This window comes from Vulpes lagopus, chromosome 12 (genome assembly GCF_018345385.1).
Source record: "Vulpes lagopus strain Blue_001 chromosome 12, ASM1834538v1, whole genome shotgun sequence".
Classification (NCBI taxonomy): Eukaryota; Metazoa; Chordata; class Mammalia; order Carnivora; family Canidae; genus Vulpes; species Vulpes lagopus.
Window position 1 is genome coordinate 57,052,729 of NC_054835.1, and position 25,084 is coordinate 57,077,812.

The 25,084-nt window shown below is 38.7% G+C and overlaps 2 pseudogenes; both read right to left on the reverse strand.

Moving 5' to 3' along the window:
- Positions 1-3,378: 3,378 nt before the first annotated feature.
- LOC121472728 lies at positions 3,379-5,730 on the reverse strand (annotated as a pseudogene).
- Positions 5,731-7,116: 1,386 nt separating this feature from the next.
- LOC121472729 lies at positions 7,117-9,361 on the reverse strand (annotated as a pseudogene).
- Positions 9,362-25,084: the final 15,723 nt, after the last annotated feature.

Sequence of the window (25,084 nt, forward strand, 5' to 3'; positions counted from 1 at the left end):
TTGGCGTCATCATTGCTGGGCATGACATAAACCGAGTAGTAGATTAGAAGCTTTTTTTTTTATTAAAGATTTTTTTTTTAATTTATTCAGAGAGAGAGGGACAGAGATGCGGGCAGAGGGAGAAACAGGCTCCATGCAGGGAGCCTGACGTGGGACTCGATCCCGGGTCTCCAGGATCACACCCTGGGCTGCAGGCGGCACTAAACCGCTGAGCCACCCGGGCTGCCCAGATTAGAAACTTTTGAGCCAAAATATAGTAGATGGTTAGAGAGGAAATTGGAAGTTTGAACACCATGGCTATTGTAGTTGTCTGTGGAGGGTGATGCATGCTTGGACAAGCTTATTGGTAGCATCAAACTGAAAGGGTGTTACAGAGGCGCCTGGGTGGCTCAGGCAGTTGGGCATCTGCCTTTGGCTCAGGTCATGATCTCTGGGTCCTGGGATTGAGCCCCACATCAGGCTCCTTGTTCAGTGAGGAGTCTGCTTCTTCCTCTCTCTTCCCTACTCTGCTCATGCTTTCTCGGTTGCTCTCTGTCTCTCAAATAAATAAGTAAAATCTTAAAAAAAAAAAGATTTTACAAATAATCAGCAGGACAAAAAATACAATACTGGTGTGGGCTGTTGGAAGAAATGACTTCTCTTTTGTTTTTTAAGATTTTATTTATTTATTCATGAGAGACATAGAGAGGCAGAGACACAGGCAGAGGGAAAGGCAGGCTCCATGCAGAGAGCCTGATGTGGGACTCGATTCCAGGTCTGCAGGATCAGGCCCTGGGCTGAAGGCGGCGCTCAAACCGCTGAGCCACCAGGGCTGCCCTAGATTCTTTTTTCTAACAAAGAAAACAAAATAACAAAATGGACTTTCTCTTTCTTTCTTTCTTTCTTTCTTTCTTTCTTTCTTTCTTTCTTTCTTTCTTTCTTTCTTTTTTTCTTTTCTTTCTTTTCTTTCTTTTCTCTTTTTTTTTTCTCCTATAGAGTGGAGTGGGGAAGCTTTGGGAGGGGGCCTTAGAACAGACAAGAATGTTCCTTATTTACTGTAGTCAGGTGATGAGTAAGAACCTTAGCCACAGTTGTACTTTTGTATATATTATGGTTTTGTATTTAATTGATGAGCATGAGTCATTCACCCTGTTCATTTTAGACTCAAAACCCCAGCAAAGCTCTTTACAGATTCATGCTTTGCAAAGAATCCATTATCATCATCATTTCTCTTTTAGATTTTGAGTTACTTGGTAGCAGGGGTAATAACCTGTCCATCTTTGTAATATCTACAGTATTTTATGGATACTAAGGTCAACATTTTCTGTTTTGAGTAATCTGTTTCTTCAGAGATATTTCCACAAATGAGAGTAGAGGGAGAGAAGAGGCTGAGAAATGAATACTTTCCCTCTGTTTTTAATCTTTTCAGGATAGTGACCATATTTTCAACTAGTCAGCCCAGCATATGGGGATGTATCTGCAGGTGTGAGGCCATCCCCTCAGTCCTCAGTTGTACCCTTGCACTGTATTTTCTGTGAGTACCCAGAGTAGGAGGCTATTTCCCCTCCCTGAAGCCCTTGGGCTTTGCCAGGAAGCGCCACCCACCCAATTATGAAGAAATAATGTGTGACATTTCTTACGGACATTTGAAATTTAGGTATGATAAACAAATTACAAAATAATCCCCGGTTTGCCTTTTATTTTTTTATGTTTTTTTCCCCCCCAGTTTGCCTTTTAAAGACCTTGTAACTAAAAAAAAAATAAAAATAAAGACCTTGTAACTATCTTCAGATACTAGCACATTGGAGAAATGAGTATTATACATAATGGAATCATTCTAGCCAACCCAGAATGTCTGGTTAGTTGTATTATTTTATTCTCTATCAGAGGGACTCTAGAAATCAGATCAGATTTTAAAAGATTTTAAAATTCTCTTTTGTGAAATCAGTTTATGTTGACTCCTAATTTAAATACTCATTTGACAAAATTATTAGTTGTGATTATTTAATCAGCTTACATACATACCTATTTATCTTTCTTTAAGATTTATTTGAGAGAGGGGGGGGGCTTGAGAGAGAGAAAGGACAAGCAGGGGAGAGGGGCAGAAGGAGAGGGAGACTCCCTGCTGGGCAAGGAGCCCCATGTGGGAATCAATTCCAGGACCCTGGGATCATGACCTGAGTCAAAGGCAGATGCATAATTGACTGAGCCACCCAATCGCTCCTCTTTTTTTTTTTTTAAGATTTTATTTATTTATTTATTTGACAGAGTGAGCACAAGTCAGGGGCGGGGTGGACGGGGCTGGGGAGGACAGGGAGAGGGAGAAGGAGAACAGACTCTGGAACATGATGGGGGCTCAATCCCAGAACCCTGGGATCATGACCTGAGCTGAAGGGAGGTGTTTAACCAACTGAGCCACCCAGGTGCCTCTCTATCTTTTGATAGCAGAATTTTGATGTGTAGTTCTGATGGCCTAAGAAAAATGCGTTTTTCTCTTTCAATTGTGATTTTCTGACTAAATCTCAAATTAGTAGATATTGATTTCAGAATTCAGCCTTTAGGATCACCCAGGAGTTTTTCTTATGTTTCATTTGCTTTTTCCATAAGTTTTCCCCCCATTTTTTCATTTGCTCTTTATTTTTTTTAAAGATTTATTTATTCATGGGAGACAGAGAGAGAGAGAGAGAGAGAGAGAGAGGGAGAGGCAGAGACACCGGCAGAGACAACGGCAGAGGGAGAAGCAGGCTCCATGCAGGGAGCCTGATGTGGGACTCGATCCTGGGACCCCAGGATCAGGCCCTGGGATGAAGGCGGCACTAAACTGCTGAGCCACCCAGGGATCCCCCTCATTTGCTCTTTTTTTTTTTTTTAAGATTTTATTTATTTATTCATAGAGACACACACACAGGGAGAGAGAGAGGCAGAGACACAGGCAGAGGGAGAAGCAGGCACCATGCAGAGAGCCTGACGTGGGACTCGATCCAGGGTCTCCAGGACCACGCCCTGGGCTGCAGGCGGCGCTAAACCGCTGCGCCACCAGGGCTGCCCTCATTTGCTCTTTTAATTTTTTCATTTTATTTTACATTTTCTGTCCTTAAACTGCACTTCAGAAATGATAGTAAGGCCTGGTTTGAGGCAGTAGGGTGAACAGTCTGCTTTCTTTCATTTCAGTGCACTATTGTGTTGGTAAGCCTGTTTGCTCTGAAGATATAAATTGACAGCTGGAGAAAGAATTCCAAACTTCATAATACCTATAGCTTTTTAAAAATACATAATTTCACTTTTTGAAAGATTTATTTATTTTAGAGAGAGAGATGGTGCACTTGCATGCACACAAGTGAAGAGAGAGGCAGAGTGAGAGAACCTTCAAGCAGACTTCCCTCTGAGCAGGGAGCCCAATGTGGGACTCATTCCCATGACCCATGAGATTACGACCAGAGCCAAAACCAAGAGTCAACTGACTGAGCCATCCAGGTGCCCCAATAGCCGTAGTTTTTTGAGTGATTATCATGTGCCAAGTATAGAAAGCCTAATGTAATTTCATTTATTGTCATCAATAGATGAGAAACCGAGGTACCTTAGAGAGGTCAGGTCTACCTGATTAACAGCGACATGCTCCTGACTGTTTTCTTGTTCCATTTTATTTGGATAGAGTGATTTTCATTATTTTTAAAGATCAAAGAGATCTTTGGGGCACCAAATTTGAACTGTGACATCTGACCTGTTTTAATAAAACAATTTTATTAAGTATCATGTAAATAACTTGTGTCTAATGGGTTCACAGACTCAAGTAGTATCATTTGGGGCTCCAAAAGTATATTAAGAGAAAACTAACCTTGATGTGTTTATAAGAAACGTTGTTTATATTTGAGAAACCTAACGGTGAATTCTCTTTTCTCTCTGATTTCTAACTTTAGCACCTAGAATACAGCTAGGCAAGGAGTATGTCTGTACAACAGAGATCTTATGGATTATTTTTTTTCTGCCACAGCAGCAGGTTTTACTTGAAGCATTATTTGAAAATTAGCATTACTGAATATTTTAAGCCTATTTAAAGGGATTCTAGTTTTGATCCAAATTATTAAAAGTGGGAAGACAGGGATCCCTGGGTGGCTCAGCGGTTTGGTGCCTGCCTTCTACTCAGGGCGTGATCTTGGAGTCCCGGGATCGAGTCCCACATCAAGCTCCCTGCATGGAGCCTGCTTCTGCCTCTCTCTCTCTCTCTCTCTGTCTCTCTCATGAATAAATAAAATCTTTAAAAAATAAAAAGGGAAGACATTTCTGTAAAACTCTGTCACCTTGAAACTAGAATGCTTTAGTCATGGGGTAAACTGGAAGTAAGCTGCCTTTGATACAGGAGAGCCACGTACAGATGGGCGATAACTGTTTTTCTTCTAATTCACCCATTTCCTATTCAGTCTGAAATCTCAGTTGGAAAGCAATTTCCCTTACTTGACCCATTTTTCTTCAGTATTATATCTTCTGCTTCTTGAACAAAAAAAGTTTGAAGGCATGGAGTGTTGTAAACCCTTGCAGACTTATATGGTAAGAAGACTCGGATACTTGCTTTGGAATACACATATTATCTTTTGTCATGTGGCTCTCTGGTTGGAGGGATAACAATCTTGCCTTTTTTTTTTTTTTTTTAAATACTTCTAAATGGTTTACTTGCCAAATAGTTGCAACGGATTATTGGTTTAAGAAACGGCCCAAATCAATACAGCCTTTACTGCATCTTTAAAATATCACAAATAAGACTGACAAATCATCTGGCATCTTGCTGTTTCTGTAACTGGGCAACTTAGATCTCATTCATCAGCCTGCTGAACTGTTCCTTTTTCAGAAAAATAGGTAACATCCAAAAATTTTCTGGTAACATTGTTTTTAACTGTTTGGTTTGCTGAATTGAGGCAGCTGAGTTTGATACAAGTTCAATGTCATTTCCTTCAAGAACTAACTCATGTTTTGGGGCACCTGGGATCGCTCGGTCGGTTAAGTGTCCAACTCTTGAATTCATTTCATGTCATGATCTCAGGATCATGGAATTGAGCCCCATGCTGGACTCTGTGCTCAGTGGGGAGTCTGCTCAAGATTTTCCCTCTCCTTCTTTCTTTGTCCCCCTCGCCTAGTGCCCGCTTGCCCTCTTTCTCTCTCTCTCTCTCAAAATAAATAAGTCTTAAAAAAATAATTAACTCATCTTTTTGGGATTGAGATACTAGACAAGCAACACTTGAACTCTCCCGACCCCCCGTGGATGTATTTTTCACCCAAGAAATTTTGATTTCAAGAAGAGAACTATTCTTCTGAATAACAATGTTGATAGGAAAATGAGCATACATGGACCTCATCTGGTAACAGACACCCAGTAAATTACCCTTGATCATGTTCTGTACATGACTATAGATAGTATGGACAATAGCCAGCTCTTTTCTATTTCTGCCATTTGTCAACTCAGAGCCTCTTTTTTTCCAAGGAGACTGGGTTCTACATTGATGTGATTGAAGTCCCGCTGCAGGGTTCCTCTGGGGCCCTTGACAATAACAGTACATCCCTTTAGAGTGATATTGACATTTTCTGGAATGTTGACAGTCTGATTGCCAAGAATGGTCTTCATTCTCATAATAGATATGGCAAAGAGCAACAATTTTGCTTCTTTGATTTCACAGTTTTCTGAAAAGATATGTTAAATGACTGATATAGGGAGGCATATGAGTAGAAGAAAAAAATAGGCATGTAGAGGTAAGGATCTTGTTTTAGTAACATGGGCAGTTTAAGGATATTATCATTTTAGTAGACATTATATACGTATATGTCAGTAAGCCTGACATCCATATTTATGTATTGTAATGTCTACTTATATGGAGATTAGGTCTCTTAATATCATTATCTTTAATGCTTCACAGATATGACACGTTATCATGTGATAACATTTATTTCACATCTCCAGCTTATGGAGTGCTTGAATTGGCTCTGTCCTTGCTAGATCAATTCTAAATGTCCTAACACCTAACTTAACAGGAATCTCCTTTATGAAAACCTCTCTGACTTCACTCAGGGAAACTTTCTCTTCTTTATTGAGAGTCACACCTTTAGTAATTCAGCCCTGTGACTTTAAATACCACACATGCTCTGAAGACTCCTAAATTTTATATCACTGGCCTGGACTGCTCCCCAGACACAGTATTTGCATACCCAGTTGCCTTGCCACATCTCCATGTGACTGTTGCATGAGAATCTCCACCTCAGATGTCCAGGACTGAACTCCTGCTCTTGCCCCTATGTTCAGTGCACTTGGACTCCTCCCTATATCCAGCAGCACTTCCCTCCTTTTAGTTGCTCCAGTCAAAAGTTGTGGAATCCCCCTTGACTCCCTTCTTTGTCTCTATGTACAGTCCATAAGAAATTAAACAAGAAATTTGTGAGTAACTGTGGGTCAAAGAAGAGATCACAAGGGAAAGTCAGAACATATTTTGAACTGAATTAAAAATAAGAAACAGAACATAACTAAAATTCATGTGGTTCAGCCAAACTATACTAAGAGGAAAATTTATAGCTTTAAATGTCTATATTAGAAAAGGAGAAAGATCTCAAATAAAAAATTAAGCTTTCACCTTATGAATCCAGAGAGTAAAAAGCAAACAAAAGGAAGGAAACAAAGGTCAGAGTGGAAGTCAATGGAGTAGACACAGAAAAATAGTACAGAAGATCAATGAAACCAAAGCTGCTTAATTGAAAAGATCAACAAAATTGACAAGCCTGTGGCTAGATTGACTGAGAAAAATAGGGAAGATACAAATTACTAAAATCAAGAATGAAAGAGGGGACATGAGTAATGATCTTGCAGAAATGAAATAGGTGCTATGAATAACTTTATGTTAATAAATTAGATGGCTTAGATGAAATGACACAGTCCTAAAAATGGACAAATCACCGAAACTGATTTTTTTTTTAAAGATTTTTCTATTTATTCATGAGAGAGAGAGGCAGAGACATAGGCAGAGGGAGAAGCAGGCTCCATGCAGGGAGCTTGATATAGGACTTGATATCGGGACTCCAGGATTATGCCCTGGGTTGAAGGCAGGTGCCAAACTGCTGAGCCACCCAGGTGCCCCAATAGCCGTAGTTTTTTGAGTGATTATCATGTGCCAAGTATAGAAAGCCTAATGTAATTTCATTTATTGTCATCAATAGATGAGAAACCGAGGTACCTTAGAGAGGTCAGGTCTACCTGATTAACAGCGACATGCTCCTGACTGTTTTCTTGTTCCATTTTATTTGGATAGAGTGATTTTCATTATTTTTAAAGATCAAAGAGATCTTTGGGGCACCAAATTTGAACTGTGACATCTGACCTGTTTTAATAAAACAATTTTATTAAGTATCATGTAAATAACTTGTGTCTAATGGGTTCACAGACTCAAGTAGTATCATTTGGGGCTCCAAAAGTATATTAAGAGAAAACTAACCTTGATGTGTTTATAAGAAACGTTGTTTATATTTGAGAAACCTAACGGTGAATTCTCTTTTCTCTCTGATTTCTAACTTTAGCACCTAGAATACAGCTAGGCAAGGAGTATGTCTGTACAACAGAGATCTTATGGATTATTTTTTTTCTGCCACAGCAGCAGGTTTTACTTGAAGCATTATTTGAAAATTAGCATTACTGAATATTTTAAGCCTATTTAAAGGGATTCTAGTTTTGATCCAAATTATTAAAAGTGGGAAGACAGGGATCCCTGGGTGGCTCAGCGGTTTGGTGCCTGCCTTCTACTCAGGGCGTGATCTTGGAGTCCCGGGATCGAGTCCCACATCAAGCTCCCTGCATGGAGCCTGCTTCTGCCTCTCTCTCTCTCTCTCTCTGTCTCTCTCATGAATAAATAAAATCTTTAAAAAATAAAAAGGGAAGACATTTCTGTAAAACTCTGTCACCTTGAAACTAGAATGCTTTAGTCATGGGGTAAACTGGAAGTAAGCTGCCTTTGATACAGGAGAGCCACGTACAGATGGGCGATAACTGTTTTTCTTCTAATTCACCCATTTCCTATTCAGTCTGAAATCTCAGTTGGAAAGCAATTTCCCTTACTTGACCCATTTTTCTTCAGTATTATATCTTCTGCTTCTTGAACAAAAAAAGTTTGAAGGCATGGAGTGTTGTAAACCCTTGCAGACTTATATGGTAAGAAGACTCGGATACTTGCTTTGGAATACACATATTATCTTTTGTCATGTGGCTCTCTGGTTGGAGGGATAACAATCTTGCCTTTTTTTTTTTTTTTTTAAATACTTCTAAATGGTTTACTTGCCAAATAGTTGCAACGGATTATTGGTTTAAGAAACGGCCCAAATCAATACAGCCTTTACTGCATCTTTAAAATATCACAAATAAGACTGACAAATCATCTGGCATCTTGCTGTTTCTGTAACTGGGCAACTTAGATCTCATTCATCAGCCTGCTGAACTGTTCCTTTTTCAGAAAAATAGGTAACATCCAAAAATTTTCTGGTAACATTGTTTTTAACTGTTTGGTTTGCTGAATTGAGGCAGCTGAGTTTGATACAAGTTCAATGTCATTTCCTTCAAGAACTAACTCATGTTTTGGGGCACCTGGGATCGCTCGGTCGGTTAAGTGTCCAACTCTTGAATTCATTTCATGTCATGATCTCAGGATCATGGAATTGAGCCCCATGCTGGACTCTGTGCTCAGTGGGGAGTCTGCTCAAGATTTTCCCTCTCCTTCTTTCTTTGTCCCCCTCGCCTAGTGCCCGCTTGCCCTCTTTCTCTCTCTCTCTCTCAAAATAAATAAGTCTTAAAAAAATAATTAACTCATCTTTTTGGGATTGAGATACTAGACAAGCAACACTTGAACTCTCCCGACCCCCCGTGGATGTATTTTTCACCCAAGAAATTTTGATTTCAAGAAGAGAACTATTCTTCTGAATAACAATGTTGATAGGAAAATGAGCATACATGGACCTCATCTGGTAACAGACACCCAGTAAATTACCCTTGATCATGTTCTGTACATGACTATAGATAGTATGGACAATAGCCAGCTCTTTTCTATTTCTGCCATTTGTCAACTCAGAGCCTCTTTTTTTCCAAGGAGACTGGGTTCTACATTGATGTGATTGAAGTCCCGCTGCAGGGTTCCTCTGGGGCCCTTGACAATAACAGTACATCCCTTTAGAGTGATATTGACATTTTCTGGAATGTTGACAGTCTGATTGCCAAGAATGGTCTTCATTCTCATAATAGATATGGCAAAGAGCAACAATTTTGCTTCTTTGATTTCACAGTTTTCTGAAAAGATATGTTAAATGACTGATATAGGGAGGCATATGAGTAGAAGAAAAAAATAGGCATGTAGAGGTAAGGATCTTGTTTTAGTAACATGGGCAGTTTAAGGATATTATCATTTTAGTAGACATTATATACGTATATGTCAGTAAGCCTGACATCCATATTTATGTATTGTAATGTCTACTTATATGGAGATTAGGTCTCTTAATATCATTATCTTTAATGCTTCACAGATATGACACGTTATCATGTGATAACATTTATTTCACATCTCCAGCTTATGGAGTGCTTGAATTGGCTCTGTCCTTGCTAGATCAATTCTAAATGTCCTAACACCTAACTTAACAGGAATCTCCTTTATGAAAACCTCTCTGACTTCACTCAGGGAAACTTTCTCTTCTTTATTGAGAGTCACACCTTTAGTAATTCAGCCCTGTGACTTTAAATACCACACATGCTCTGAAGACTCCTAAATTTTATATCACTGGCCTGGACTGCTCCCCAGACACAGTATTTGCATACCCAGTTGCCTTGCCACATCTCCATGTGACTGTTGCATGAGAATCTCCACCTCAGATGTCCAGGACTGAACTCCTGCTCTTGCCCCTATGTTCAGTGCACTTGGACTCCTCCCTATATCCAGCAGCACTTCCCTCCTTTTAGTTGCTCCAGTCAAAAGTTGTGGAATCCCCCTTGACTCCCTTCTTTGTCTCTATGTACAGTCCATAAGAAATTAAACAAGAAATTTGTGAGTAACTGTGGGTCAAAGAAGAGATCACAAGGGAAAGTCAGAACATATTTTGAACTGAATTAAAAATAAGAAACAGAACATAACTAAAATTCATGTGGTTCAGCCAAACTATACTAAGAGGAAAATTTATAGCTTTAAATGTCTATATTAGAAAAGGAGAAAGATCTCAAATAAAAAATTAAGCTTTCACCTTATGAATCCAGAGAGTAAAAAGCAAACAAAAGGAAGGAAACAAAGGTCAGAGTGGAAGTCAATGGAGTAGACACAGAAAAATAGTACAGAAGATCAATGAAACCAAAGCTGCTTAATTGAAAAGATCAACAAAATTGACAAGCCTGTGGCTAGATTGACTGAGAAAAATAGGGAAGATACAAATTACTAAAATCAAGAATGAAAGAGGGGACATGAGTAATGATCTTGCAGAAATGAAATAGGTGCTATGAATAACTTTATGTTAATAAATTAGATGGCTTAGATGAAATGACACAGTCCTAAAAATGGACAAATCACCGAAACTGATTTTTTTTTTAAAGATTTTTCTATTTATTCATGAGAGAGAGAGGCAGAGACATAGGCAGAGGGAGAAGCAGGCTCCATGCAGGGAGCTTGATATAGGACTTGATATCGGGACTCCAGGATTATGCCCTGGGTTGAAGGCAGGTGCCAAACTGCTGAGCCACCCAGGCATCCCTTAAAAGAATGAAAAATCTGAATGGGCATATAACAAGACAATTATCACAAATCTTTTTTTTTTTTTTTAAGATTTTAATTATTTGTGAGGGAGAAAGCACAAGCAGGAGAAGAGTCAGAGGGAGAGGGAGAAGCAGGCTTCCCACTGAGCAGGGAGCCCAGTGTGGGATCACATCCTGAGCCAAAGGCAGACACCTAACAAACTGAGCCACCCAGGTGCCCCTACAAATCTTTTTTAAAGTAAAAAATCCCTACACCTGATGTGGGTGGGGCAGGAATTCCTAATCTGAGATAGAGAGTTGCATGTTCTACCAACTGAGCCAGCCAGGCACCCCAGTAATTACAAATCTTGCCATAAAGAGAAGCCCAGGTCATCTTGGCTTCACTGGTAAATTCTGTCAAACATAAAGAACTAATACCAAATGTTTCCAGAAACTAAAGGAGGAGGAAATGCTTCCTTACAGATTCTTTGAGGCCAGTATTGCTGTGGTACCAAAGTCAGAGACATCACAAAAAAATAAAACTACAGCCAAATATCTTTTATGAATGTAAACACAAAAATCTTTAGCCAAATATTAGGAAGCCAAGTTCAGGAACATATAAAAATGACCATGACCAGGGGTATTGGTATCTAGGTGGCTGAGTCAGTTGAGAATCTGACTCTTGGTCTCAGCTCAGGTCTTGATTCAGGGTCATGAGTTCAAGCCCCATTTTAGGCTTCACACTGGGCATGGAGCCTACTTAAAAAAAAGAAAAGAAAAAAACTATAAAGCTAAAGCAATTAGGACAGTTTGATATCAGCATATGGACAGACATATTGACAGATGGAACATAATTGAGTGTTCAGAAATAAACTTTTACATTTATGGTGAACTGAATTTTGACACAGTGCAAGACATTTCAATGGGGAAAAGATAGTCTTCTTTTAAGATTTTATAGTATCTCTGCACCCAACATGGAGCCCGAACTCACTGACCACAAGATCAATAGCTACGTGCTCCACCCTCTGAGCCAACCAGATGTCCCAAGATAGTCTCTCTCTCTGTCTCTCTAAGAGAGAGAACAAACAAGCAAAGATGGGAGGGGGTGACAGAGGGCATGGGAGAATCAGGCTCCCCACTGATCAAGGAGTCCAATGTGGGGCTCAGCCCAGGACCCCAGGATCATGACCTGAGCCGAAAGCTGACACTTAACCATCTGAGCCACCCAGGCGCTCCCCCCAAGGTAGTCTTTTCAATAAATGTTTTGGGAAAGTTGGAATTCATATCCCAAAAAGAAAAAAAAGTGATTTTTATCTCCCATCATACACAAAAATAAACTCAAAATGGATCATAGGCTTAAATCTAAACTAAAACTGTGGGGGATCCCTGGGTGGCTCAGCAGTTTAGCACCTGCCTTCAGCCTGGGGTATGATCCTGGGGTCCTGGGATCGAGTCCCATGTTGGGCTCCCTACATGGAGCCTGCTTCTCCCTCTGCCTGCGTCTCTGCCTCTCTCTCTCTCTGTGTCTCTATGAATGAATGAGTGAATGAATGAATAAATAAATAAATAAATAAATAAATAAATAAATAAATATAAAAAACCTAAAACTGTGTAACTGTTAGAAAAAAACGTAGGAGAAAATCCTCATAATCTTTGGTAAGACAGGGTTCATAGATACAACACCAAAACCATGATCCATAAAAGACTTGGTAAATGAAATTTCATCAAAATTAAAAACTTGGTACTTCAAAGGACACCATTAAGAACAAGAAAAGACAATCCACAGACTGGAAGAAATTATTTGCGGGCAGCCCGGGTGGCTCAGTGGTTTAGTGCCACCTTCAGCCCAGGGTGTGATCCTGGGATCCTGGGATCGAGTCCCATGTTGGGCTCCCTGCATGGAGCCTGCTTCTCCCTCTGCCTGTGTCTCTGCCCCCACCCTCTCATGAATAAATAAATAAAATCTTAAAAAAAAAAAAAGGTTTCACTTAAAGAAAAAACTTTGCAAATCATATAGCTGATAAAGAATTTGTGTTCAGAATACATAGAACAACTCTTGTAAGTCAGTAAGACAAAGTAATTAAAAAATGGACAAAGGATTTCAATAGACGTTTCACCAAAGAAGATACACAAATTGCTAATAAGCACATAAGATACTCAACATGGTTAGTCATTCAGGAAATGAAAATTAAAACCAGGAGCTAATCATGTTATATGGTTACAATTGAAAAGAATGGTTACAATTGAAAAGAAAGGTGACAATAAAGATGTGGAGAAATGGGAATCCTCATGCATTGATGGTGAGAATTGCTTGGTATTAGGTGCTTTGGAAATCAGTTTGGCAGTTTCTTAAAAAATTAAACATAAATTTACCATGTGGCCTAGCAGTTCCTCTCCTATGTATCTGTACAACACAGATAGAGCAGTATGGATAAAACCATCCCTTCACACAAGAACGTGACTGTGAGTTTTCCTCATAAGGGCCAAGTAAGTGGAAACAACCCAAGACCATCAACTGGTAAATGGATATTGGAAATGCGGATAGCCATACGATGGACTATTATTCAGCAATAAAAAGAAAGAAGTTCTGTGGATGAACCTCAACATCATACTAAGTGAAAACAGCTGTGTTTCATTTATATGATATTCCCACAAAGTGTAAAACCACAGGATCCACAAGTAATTAGTAGTTGTCTGGAGCTAAGGGGAAGGAGGAGGATTGGCTACAGACTGGATCTTGATGGGCAATGGAAAGGTTCAAAACCTGGATCATGGTTCTTATGGCTACACAGCTCCTCAAACATACTGACTTGTTAGAGGAGAAGCTGCCCTCTTATCTGAAGGCTTTGTTGCACATCGAATGTGCATACGTACCTCAGACACTCTTCATTTAATTTTTTATTAAAAATAGGATTGGTTTCTTTCTTTTTTTTTTTTTTTAAGATTTATTTATTTATTTATTCAGAGAGAGAGAGAGAGAGAGAGGCAGAGAGAGAGGCAGACCCCATGCAGGGAGCCTGACGTGGAACTCTATCCCAGGTCTCCAGGATCACACCCCAGGCTGCAGGCAGCGCTAAACCGCTGCGCCACCGGGGCTGCCCAATAGGATTGGTTTCTGTGTTGTTTTGCTTAGTTTTATTGGATTTATATTGCCATTGCTATTTAATATTCTCTATAGTCAAGGTGGCAATGGGTTAGCAACAGCAATACTATTAACCAGCATATTTTGTGTGCCTGCTGTGTTTTCAAGAATAAGTCTTAATTATTAAAAATTTAAACTATTTAAAATTCATAAGTCTGTGGGGTTTATAGAGGAGAAAACTGAGATCTAAAGAGGAAGTGTGACTTGCCTAAAATCAGATAATCCTGGGTTCAAACTCAAGTCTTAGAGAAAGCTAGTTTTATGCCTTTTGGCATAGATAAAAAGACCAAAGGGAAAGACGACTATAGGTCACTGAGCAAACATTTTGTTTTTTTTTGTTTGTTTTTTGTTTTTTTCAAACATTTAAAAAATTAATCTTGCCAGGGCACCTGGGTGGCTCAGTGGTTGAGCCTTTGGCTCAGGGCATAATCCTGGGGTCCTGGGATTGAGTTCTGCATCAGGCTCCCTGCAGGAGGCTGCTTCTCTCTCTGCTTCTTTCTCTGTGTGTCTCATGAATAAGTAAAATCTTTTAAAAAGAATTAGTCTTGCCAGTAATCAGAGAAAAGCAAATTAAAGAAACCAGATTCGGGGGTGGGGGGAGGGGAACATATTCAGTTGGCAGTATTTAATTACAGTCCTAAGGAGGATGAGAAAAGAAATTCTTCCACTCTTGCTGCTAGTAAGAAGGTGGCAGTGAAAATGGTAGTACACATCAAGATTGAACTACATTGGTCCCCATGACCGTATCTGTTGAGATTCAGTTTTAAAGTATTTTGGTGGGAGTGGGATGAGGAGCAAAATGAAAAACCGAGTGACTACCAGAAAGACAGCAGTAGAGGGAATGGGGATGCCTCCCTTATGATTTTGCCTATGAAGGAGGCTACACATAACTGTTAAAAAAATATTTGTCATTCTTATAGAAGGGTGATTATCTCTTAGATATTATTTAATCAAACCTTTCCTATTGAGAGTAAAATATATTCTTTTGGAAATACATAAAAGCATTGCGGTTAAGAGTTCATACACAAATAAGGTTTCAGTACAGAAGTAGGAGTCAGCATATAGTTGCCATCTTTTATTTTAGTCTTGCCACATAAGACGATCAAATAAAAACCACCACCATTCATTCTTATCATTATAAAAGAAAAGACATTCCCATGCAAAGAATTACAAAGGATGCTATCTTAGAGGAGAGCCTTGTAGCTTAAGTGAATATAACTTTATGAAAAGTTTACCTGACATCGTCCCTTTTTTCCCCTCATTCTGTGGAGTTACCTTGAGTGTGTGTATATGCACACGCGCATGCACACATGTGATGGGTATACATATGTCAAAATTGATTGAATGGTATACTTTAAAGATGTGTAGTTTACTATTCTCATTAACTGATAACCAGCGTTTGGGGACCACGGATATAAGTGTGGTCTTGAGAATTATCTAGACAATTCTTTTTAAAAAAAAAATTTTTTTTTTAGATTTTATTTATTTATTAATGTGAGACACACACGGAGAGGGAGAGAGAGAGAGACAGAGACACAGGCAGAGGGAGAAGCAGGCTCCATGCAGGGAGCCTGATGTGGGACTCGAATCCCAGGTCTCCAGGACCATGCCCCAGGCCGCAGGCGGCACTAAACCGCTGCGCCACCAGGGCTGCCCTATCTAGACAATTCTGGGCTAGGTTTCCTGGAATGCCACTTATAAGATGGGTAACTTTGGGTTTATTTTTTAATTTCTCTGAGCCTTTGTTTTCTTATTTGGAATATGTAAATAATAATAATGCCTACTACAGGGTTATTATATGGATTAAATGAGATAGTTCATGAATTGGTACTTGTTGGCACATGTTATCTTGTCTGTTCAGCTTGCAGAGTCTATTCCTCACCGTCACATATTTGCACTATCATTATCTATTTGTGTGTGTAATACTTGTAGTTTCGGAGGAGTGATTCAACTGTAGAGAGTGGTATTATTTTAATCCTACCACAGACATGACCATAGTAATCACTTTGGTATGATTTGTAAGGTGTGTGGATTGGGAAGAGTCTTTTATTCTGAAAACTCCACATATGCTGGCATGTAAAATTATTGTGTGAGTAAAGACCTGGGGTAGAGATTGAATTTGTTTTCAGTATAGACTATTAGGATTTGTTCTTATGATGATCATATTGTCATCTCAGTTTAATTTACTGTATTTCATACAAAGAAGCTCCAGTCAGGGTTCCAGAAATGCTTATAAATAGGCCTCCTGTGGCATTTAATTATCATAATATGTAAAGCTTTATTCAGTAAGGTCAGATACTTAAGAAATACATAGTCAGTCACTAAACATATAAAGCTTAGTTTTTCCCTTCGTGTTAAAGGTATGTTAAAAAGAAAAAAATAGAATGTTTAACATGTTGCTACTTGGCATACATATTGTATGAATTCTTATATGGCAGATGATTCTGGTTGGTATCTATCTTATGGTATTTATTTATTTTTTAAAGGACTGATTCTTTCTTTCTTTTCTTTTTTTTTTTAAATTTATGATAGTCACACAGAGAGAGAGAGGCAGAGACACAGGCAGAGGGAGAAGCAGGCTCCATGCACTGGGAGCCCAACGTGGGATTCGATCCCAGGTCTCCAGGATCGCGCCCTGGGCCAAAGGCAAGCGCTAAACCGCTGTGCCACCCAGGGATCCCTATCTTATGGTATTTAGACACACAGATTTTCTTCTATTAGATTATAAACTCCTTGAAGGCAAGATTCAATGTTTAATTTTTTCATCTTTTATAAAAGTTAGCTTATTGACTTTAATATATGCACTTAGTAAATATTGCTTGGTTGATTGAACAACTAAATCTTCATATGTGTTAGAGTACTGACTTCTAATGGTGCCAATTCTTTCTCCAAAGTTTGATGAGATTCCTGGTGATAAGGAAAGTAAGCAGTAATATGCCCTTTTTCACTAATATCTTTCCTAGGTATATAATTTCTATAATTAAAGCTTTAAAATGAAAAGCAACTCTGTGACTCAAAATAGTAGATATTCATGACCTGGTATATAACAGAAAGACAACTCTTTTAGGTCAAAAGGAAATAGCAATTATTGAGACTTAGCTCTGTGCTAGATCTTAATTTTTTAGATAGTCACAGACCCTTTGAGAATCCAGAAAACCTACATAAAACAGGAAAGAAATTTTAATTATAAAAGAATTTATCTCTGAGAAGTTTTTCCTTTTCAGATAATGTTAATAAAAATGAATTCTTTCATATTTTGATATTTACTGTGTGAATTTTCTGAGAACTGTAATGAGGAAAAGCTATCCTCTTTATGAAGCTCGCATAATTATGATACCAAAAGCATGAAAATGATAGCAACAAAGCTTACTTTAAATTTCTGTCACATAAGTAAATCTGAGAATTAAAAAAAAAGATTTTATTTATTTATTAGAGCCAGGGGTGTGAGTGTGTGAGTGAGCAGGGGGAAGGGCAAAGGGAGAGGGAGAAGCAGACTCCCCACTGAGCAGGGAGCCCAACATGGGGCTCCATCCCAGGACCTTAAGATCATGACCTGAGCCAAGGGCAGACACTTAACCAACTGAGCCACCCAGGTGCTCCTAAATCTGAGAATCTTAAATAATTTACCAGCAAATATAATTTACAGTATTAGTATTACTTCTTTAAAATCTCTTTCTAAAGTTAATTTGAGATAAATGGAGCAGCATATTAAATCAGCAGAGTGGTAAGACTAAGTAAGAGTTACCTTGGCAATTCAAGAACTCTTACGATCTGGCTAACAGTAGTAGATCAAGTAAGACCAAGGAAGGGTTACCTTGGGGATACAAGATCTCGAACATTCCACTGTATTAGTAGATCAAGTAAGAGAACTCCTAAGATTAGCCTATTTGCTACCGGGAAAGTTACTGAGTAAAATCTAGTATTTTTTGAGGCTTCTGCTTCTCGCTGAGTGAGACCAGTTGTGTCAGACCAACATTGCTGCCAAGAACTAAAAACGATGTAGGCCATAAAAAGCAAATCTTGGATGGTGTTAGAAGTTACCAGGGCATTCAAGACTTTAAGGGGCTAAGATCCCCAAAAGCAGGGAGGTCTAAAGAAGCAGGATAAACATTTAGTGCCACATGACCCCTCAGGAGCATTTGCTAACTCAAAAGCTGTGACTGAAAAGCTGAACAGAAAACACATTGAGAAGCTAAGCAGAGTGTTCAGCAGACTTATGAGGCTCGGGGTGCATAAAAACTGGAGTTCAGGAATGACTGAGGAGGAGGGATCCTATGGTGAACATCCCAGACTTTTGGTTGGGGACCCCCTCCCAAGTAAATTTTACTCTAGGGATGATGATAAACATAAGGATGATAATCCAGCTTTCACAAAAACTAAAACTTAGTTTTTAATTGCCTGAAATAGTTTAAAATTATTCACCTCTATTCTTTTTTTTTTTCCACCTCTATTCTTTAAATGCCTGTAGAGGCAAAAGTAAATCCTCTCCAGAGGAAGATAACATTACCCAGAATCTTAGGTTATCTCCACAAATTATCACACACAATAACATTCCGTCAAAAACCAGGCATAATAAGAAGACTGAAAATCAAGGGAAAAGATAGGCAACAAGGACACTCACAAAAGATCCAGGTAGTAGGGTTATTAGTCTTGAACTTTAAGATAACATTGATTAGTATTCTCAAAATATTAAATGACAAATGGAGAGCTTCAGCAGAAAACTGGAAACTATGAAAAACATTGAGTATAAATTTTAGAATTGAAAAGTACAGTAACAGAAGGGTTTCATAGCAGATTAATCACTGTTGAAAAGAGCATTAGTGAACTGGAAGATATATCAGAAGAAAATATCCATGCTGGAGCACAGACGCAAAAAGTTGAAAAAGGAAATGAAAAGAAAGAAAAGCACATTAGAGACAAACGGGACACTATTAAAAGTCTAAAAATACTTATAATTGGAGTCTCAGAAGGAGAGGAGAAAGATCAGAAGCAATATTTAAAGAGAGAATAGCTGGAAATCTTCCAAAACTGATGAAAGCTATTAAGCTACAGATTTAAGAATCACTGTGGACCTGGGTGCCTGTGTGGCTCAGTCAGTTAAGCATCGGCCTTGGCTCAGGTCATGATCTCAAGGTCCTGGGACCAAGCCCCAAGTTCAGCATCCTGTTCAGCAGGGAATCTGCTTCTTCCTCCACCCCTCCTCCATGCCTCTACATTCTCTCTCTGTGTGTCTCTCTTTTACTCTCAACTAAATAAAAATAAAATCTTTTTAAAAAATTACTGTGGACCTAAGCAGAAGAAAAATAAAAGGGGCGCCTGGTATCTCAGTCAGTTAAGCATTTGACTCTTGATTTCAGCTCAGGTTATGATCTCAGGGTTGTGGGATTGAGCCCCACACGTTGGGGCTCTGCACTCAGTGTGCGGAGTCTGCTTATCTCTCTCCCTCTGCCTCTCCCCCTTCTTTCTCTGTTTCTAAAATAAATAAGTAAAATCTTTAAAAAATAAAAATAAAATAGAAGGGGGAGAGAAGGAAAGAAAGAAAAAAGAAAAGCAAAGAAAAAGGGAAAATTGCTAAAACTCAAGGATTCTTAAATTAGCCAAAAGGAAGAAACAGACATTACCTTCAAGGGAGCAACTAACGCTTGACTTTGCAGAGGAAATAGAAACCTAAAGACAGTGGAACCAAATCTTCAAAGTGTTGTTAGAAAATAACTGCCAACCTAGAAATTTATATCAAGTAAAAATGAAGGTAGAATAAAGACATTTTCAGACAGGCAAGAACTTGTGAGAATTCATCACCAACAGATTCACACTAAAGAAACTGTAAAGAGCGTTCTTAAGGTAGGTGGAAAATTATCCTAGATAGAAGTAGGAGATGCAGGAAAGAAATGAAGAACAGTGAAAAGAGTAAATGGTGAATAAACCTGAAGTTATATTAACTGTATAAAACAGTAAGAATAATAAATGACAATAGTAGTACAAAAAGCAGAAAGAGGCTAATTATAGTTTAAATATCCTAAGGTCCTTCTAATTTATATTTAAAAAGACTATTAGGGACTTCTGGGTGGCTCAGCGGTTGAGTGTTTGCCTTTGGCTTAGGGCATGATCCCGGGGTCCTGGGATTGAGTCCTGCATCCGGCTTCCTGCAGGGAGTCTGCTTCTCCTTCTGCCTGTGTCTCAGCCTCTCTCTGTGTGTCTCCTATGAATAAATAAATAAAATCTTATAAAAAAAAAAAAAGACTATTGAGGGGCACCTGGGTGGCAGTTGGTCAAGCATCTGATTCTTGGTTTTGGCTCAGATCATGATCTCGGGGTCATGAGATTGAACCTTGCATCAGGCTCTGTGCTCAGCAGAGAGTCTGCTTGAGATTCTTTCTTCTTCTCCCCCTGCCCCTCCTGCTCATAAATGTGCACACTCTCTCTTAAAAAAAAAATAAAAAAGACTAGTGAGTCCGGGATATAAGTATAATACCTAAGGCAGCCTTTCTCTACCGTGTTCAGAGAGAGAATCATGTCCTAAATGCCCAAAGACAGGGATTGGCAAACTTCTGCCTGTTTTAATAAATAATGTCTTATTGGAACACAGCTATGCCCATTATTTTATGTATTGTCTATAGCTGCTTTCATGCTATAGCATCTGAGCTGAGTAACTACAGTGGAGACTGTAGCCCACAAAGCTCAGAATATTTATTATCTAGCTCTTTTTAAAAAAATTTTGTTTATTTATTCATAAGAGACACAGAGAGAGGCAGAGACACAGGCAGGGGGAGAAGCAGGCTCCATGCAGGGAGCCTGATGTGGGACTCGATCCTGGGTCTCCAGGATCACGCCCCTAGGCTGAAGGCAGCACTAAACCGCTGAGCCACTGGGGCTGCCCTGTCTAGCTCTCAATAGAAAAAGTTTGCTAACTTCTGTGCTAAAGAATCCTTTGTAGCTAATGAATTAACTTTTTTGCATCTATCATCTTTGGAAAAATTGACAGAAGGGCCACTCAGATTATTTTCTGTAAGACAGTTCCTCATGGAACGTTAGTTGAGGAAAGCGTCTCTAGGGTAGCCACAAAAGGATAGAAAGAGAATTTATAGCTACCATGTTAATAGAGAAGAAGAGGGGAAATGGAAAATAAAAAATACTTACTGTCCAAAAGAAGATAAAAAACGGGGAGGAAAACCAAACATAGATAAGCGAGACAAGTACAAAATAAGTAGTAAGATGGTCAACTTATTAGGCAAAGTAGATTTCCAGGCAAAACAGAGTCAAAGAAGTGAAGAAGGAAATTTTGTAATGAAAAATGAGTCAGTCCACAAAGAAATTTGTATACACATAATTATATAACTTCAAAATGCAAAAATAAAAAATCAATAGAATTAAAAGGAGAAAAAGATAAGTTAGTTATTGCTATTTCTTCCGTTAAGACACACATTAGGAAGAGTAGGGTATTTGTTTATTTAACATTGTATAGATTCTCAGACCAACTTTCCATATCATACTTAATGGTAAAACCCTAAAAGGAGTCTCTCACTATTATTATACCTAATAACCCACTGTGAAATTTCTGCTTTCCATTGTAGCAACTTTGAGCCTGCTGGAGTTTAGAGCTCTTATTTTCCAAGTGGGGGGAATACTTCTACCAGAGGATATAGGATAGTTCAGTTGAATTGGAATATGAAGCTGCCACCCATTTGGGACTCTTTTTGCCACTGAACCAGAAGAGTCACTTTACTGCCTGGAGCGCTTGATCCTCATTATTAAGGGGAAATAGGGGTGCTGCTACACAATGGGGGCTAGGAAAACTGTTAATTCAGAGTTCTCTAGAGTGTCTCTCAGTAAGTGTGCACTATATTAAAGAGTAATGAAAAACTGCAGTATCCCCAAAAGGCAGGTCTGATGAGTCAGATCCTTTAAGAATGAGGTTTACAGTTATCCTGTCACATTGAGAACCCTGATTACCTGAAGTTTTGATTGAAGACAAAGGAAATAGGGGCTTGAAAATGGAGAAAGTAAATTATAGACACCATCTGTGACCTCATGACCTCATGTATAGAAATGAGAATTGTAGTGATTTAGCATATTTTTTCTTGGTTACATCTGTATGTTTAACTTTTATTTTTCTTCTTCCCCTTATTTTATATAGAAATTCTTGTGAGTTAATTTGACAACTTAGTCTTTTTTTTTGACAACTTAGTCTTTAGAGGGCAGAGTATTTAATGGTGCTTTACAGAATTTAAGAAGTAATATGGGGCACCTGAGGCTCAGTTGGTTAAATGTCTAACTCTTAATCTCAGCTCAGGTCTTGATCTCAGGCTTGTGAGTTCAAGCCCTGTGTAGAGCCTACTTAAAAAGAAAAAAAAAAAAGTAATATAGCCAGTGATAGATAACAATGGCTGTTAGGACTGTGACTCCTTATTTTGGGGAGAAGATGAGAGCATCATCATTTATAGCAAGATAGCTGCATGCTATTAGGTGGAAACAGTTCTGTGGTGATTTATACAAACAAGTTCAGATGTGTGTAGAGGACATATATGGAAGCTAAGCTAAGTAGCCAAAAGGATAGACTGTTAGGGCACTGGAGAGACAATGTAAAGAAAAAGAGAGGAACAAAGAGGGCATCTGGTTCAGGTGTGTGGGTTTTTTTGCAAGGGGGTGGTGGTTTGTTTTGTGGGGTTTTTTGGTGCAACAGTCAGCAAATTAGCATCTGGGAATCCTGGTAGTTCTTCGCTTAGTCACACTTACAGAGCAGTTTTGGTCCACTTGTACCTTTGGGAAGATTATCTGCCACCTAGTAGGGCCCTCCTGTGGATAATCTCTGTCCTGAGCCCTCTGTTAGATCTTTTTGCTACTGATCACCTGTGTGTTCTCTGGCATCCACACCCTTTCTAGTCCATGAGGAGAGATCTCTGTTTCTAACTTCTTAGCCCATTATTCATATACCCTCAGCCTAGAGATAGATTTCTGCATTTGCTTCTTCTGGACCCCATAAAGACCTTTTTTACTCCTCTTAAAAGTTAGTCAACTTATACTAGTTAATAGATCTTTCCATTAAACCCACCCTGTTCAAATTACTGGTGTGGTTTCTGACTCCAACTATCCCTGACTGCTATAAGACTCATTAACATTATCTAGTCTGAACCAACATTGCCGTCTAAGTTCCTGAGAGTTAAATAAGATAAGTGTGTTAACAAATTACCACAAACCTAGTGGCTTTAAGAACTACCAGTGTTTATAGTTCTGCAGGCCACAAGTTCTGGCATGGCATGACTGGGGTCTCTACTCAGGATCTCGCAGGCCGAACTCAAGGCGTCAGCCAAGCCATGTTCTCCTGGGGAGGCTCTGGGGAACAAATCTGCTTCCAGAATCATTCTTGTTGTAGCAGAATTTAGTCCCTTATAGTTGTAGGACTGAGGCCCTTGCTTTCTTGGTAGCTGTCAGTAGGGGTATGCTCTCAGCTCTGAGAGGCTGCTGTGTTCCTCGCCAGGTGCCCTTCACTTCAAACCAGCAACTGTGTGTTCAGTCCTTCTCATACTTTGAACTTCTGACTTCCTCTCTCTCTGACCTCTAAACCTAAACCCAAACCTATGATTAACTCAGGCCCACCTGGATATCTTAAGGTCAACTGATGTGAGACTTTAATTTACATCTGCAAAATCCCTTCACAACAGTGCTTACATTCATTCATGATTGAATAACTGGCAGAAAATCTGTGTACAGTAGGAGCCAAAATCTTATCTTGGCAGGGGTGGGTGGGTCTTAGAATTGTGCCTAGCACAGTATGGAATAGGAATAAAAAGATGAAAAGATGGTTGTTTACAGATTGTATACCCAGGAAATGTAAGATAATCAGCTGGAAAGTTATTTGATGTAATAGCGACAGATTACTAACCTGTCTAGACACTTACCATCAGTAGCCAAGTAGGCCATCCATAGAATGTTTGAGCCCATTTATCCTATACAACAATAAAATAAAAAATAGCTAGAAATGAGCTTAATATATGTAAGACATGTGAAGAAAGTGACAATTTCATTGAAAGAGGAAAGATTTTCTCAAGTAGGAAAATTAAATCCTACAGAGCTTTCAGATCTATTAATTTATAGGTTTAAAGCAATTCTTTTTTTTTTTTTTTCCTTAAGATTTTATTTTTAAGTAATCTCTACAGCCAGCCTGGGGCTTGGACTTACAACCCCAAGATCAAGAGTCACATACTCCACTGACTAAGCTAGCTAGGCATCCATAAAGAAATTCTAACTTTTAAAAACTACATATTGGGGCTCCTGGGTGGCTCGGTCAGTTGAGCCTTAGGCTCAGATCATGAGGTCCTGGGATTGAGCCTCATGTCGGGCTGTCTGCTTGACGAGGAGCCTACTTCTCCCTCTTCCTCTGTTTGCCACTCCCCCTGCTTGTATGCTCTCTCTGTGTTAAATTAATAAATAAAATCTTTAAATAAATAAAAATAAAAATTATATATTTTCTTTTTGAAACATGACAAAATGATTGTAAATTTCATCTAAAAGAATAAAAGCATAGTTGAGTAATTTCTTTTAATATTTTTTAATTTAATTTTATTTTTTTTTTATTTTTTTTTATTTTTTAATTTTATAAGTAATCTCTATACCCAACCTGAGACTCAGACTTACAACACTGAAAGAGTCATATGTTCCACTGGCTAAGCCAGCCAGGTGTCCTGAGCAACTTAAAAAAAAAAAAAAAGGGTAATAAAGAAAACTAGTGGTAGCAGATAACCAAAATTTTATGGAACTAAAATAACTAAAATAGTGTGGCCCTGGCAGAAACACCCAGTTATTAATGGAGTAGAATTGTCTTCAGGGCCATCTGTTATATGTGACTTTGATATATAAAGAGTCAGTGTTACAAATGAGTAGAGTAAGGAGGGGCCATTTAGTCCTGGGGCACTAAGTGATGCCCGGTACTCTGTTAGCTATTCAATTCATAAAGAAAGCAAGGTAAATCCTAATGTCTACTACTGTACACCTACATAAAATTTAAGTAAGGCATCATCTGTATAAAAAAAAACGAGAAATCTAGAAAATAAAACAGCAAATTTAGGGAATGTTTCTGGATTAAAAGTAAAGTCTCATGACAGTTTTTGTGGGATTTTATGGGAATTTAAAACTTCTGAATGTCAAAAATAATTAAAAGGCAAACCAAAAATGGTAGAAATATTTATAGCAACATGATAAATGGTTAATCATTTGATATGTAGAAGCTCTTAAAAATTGGTAAG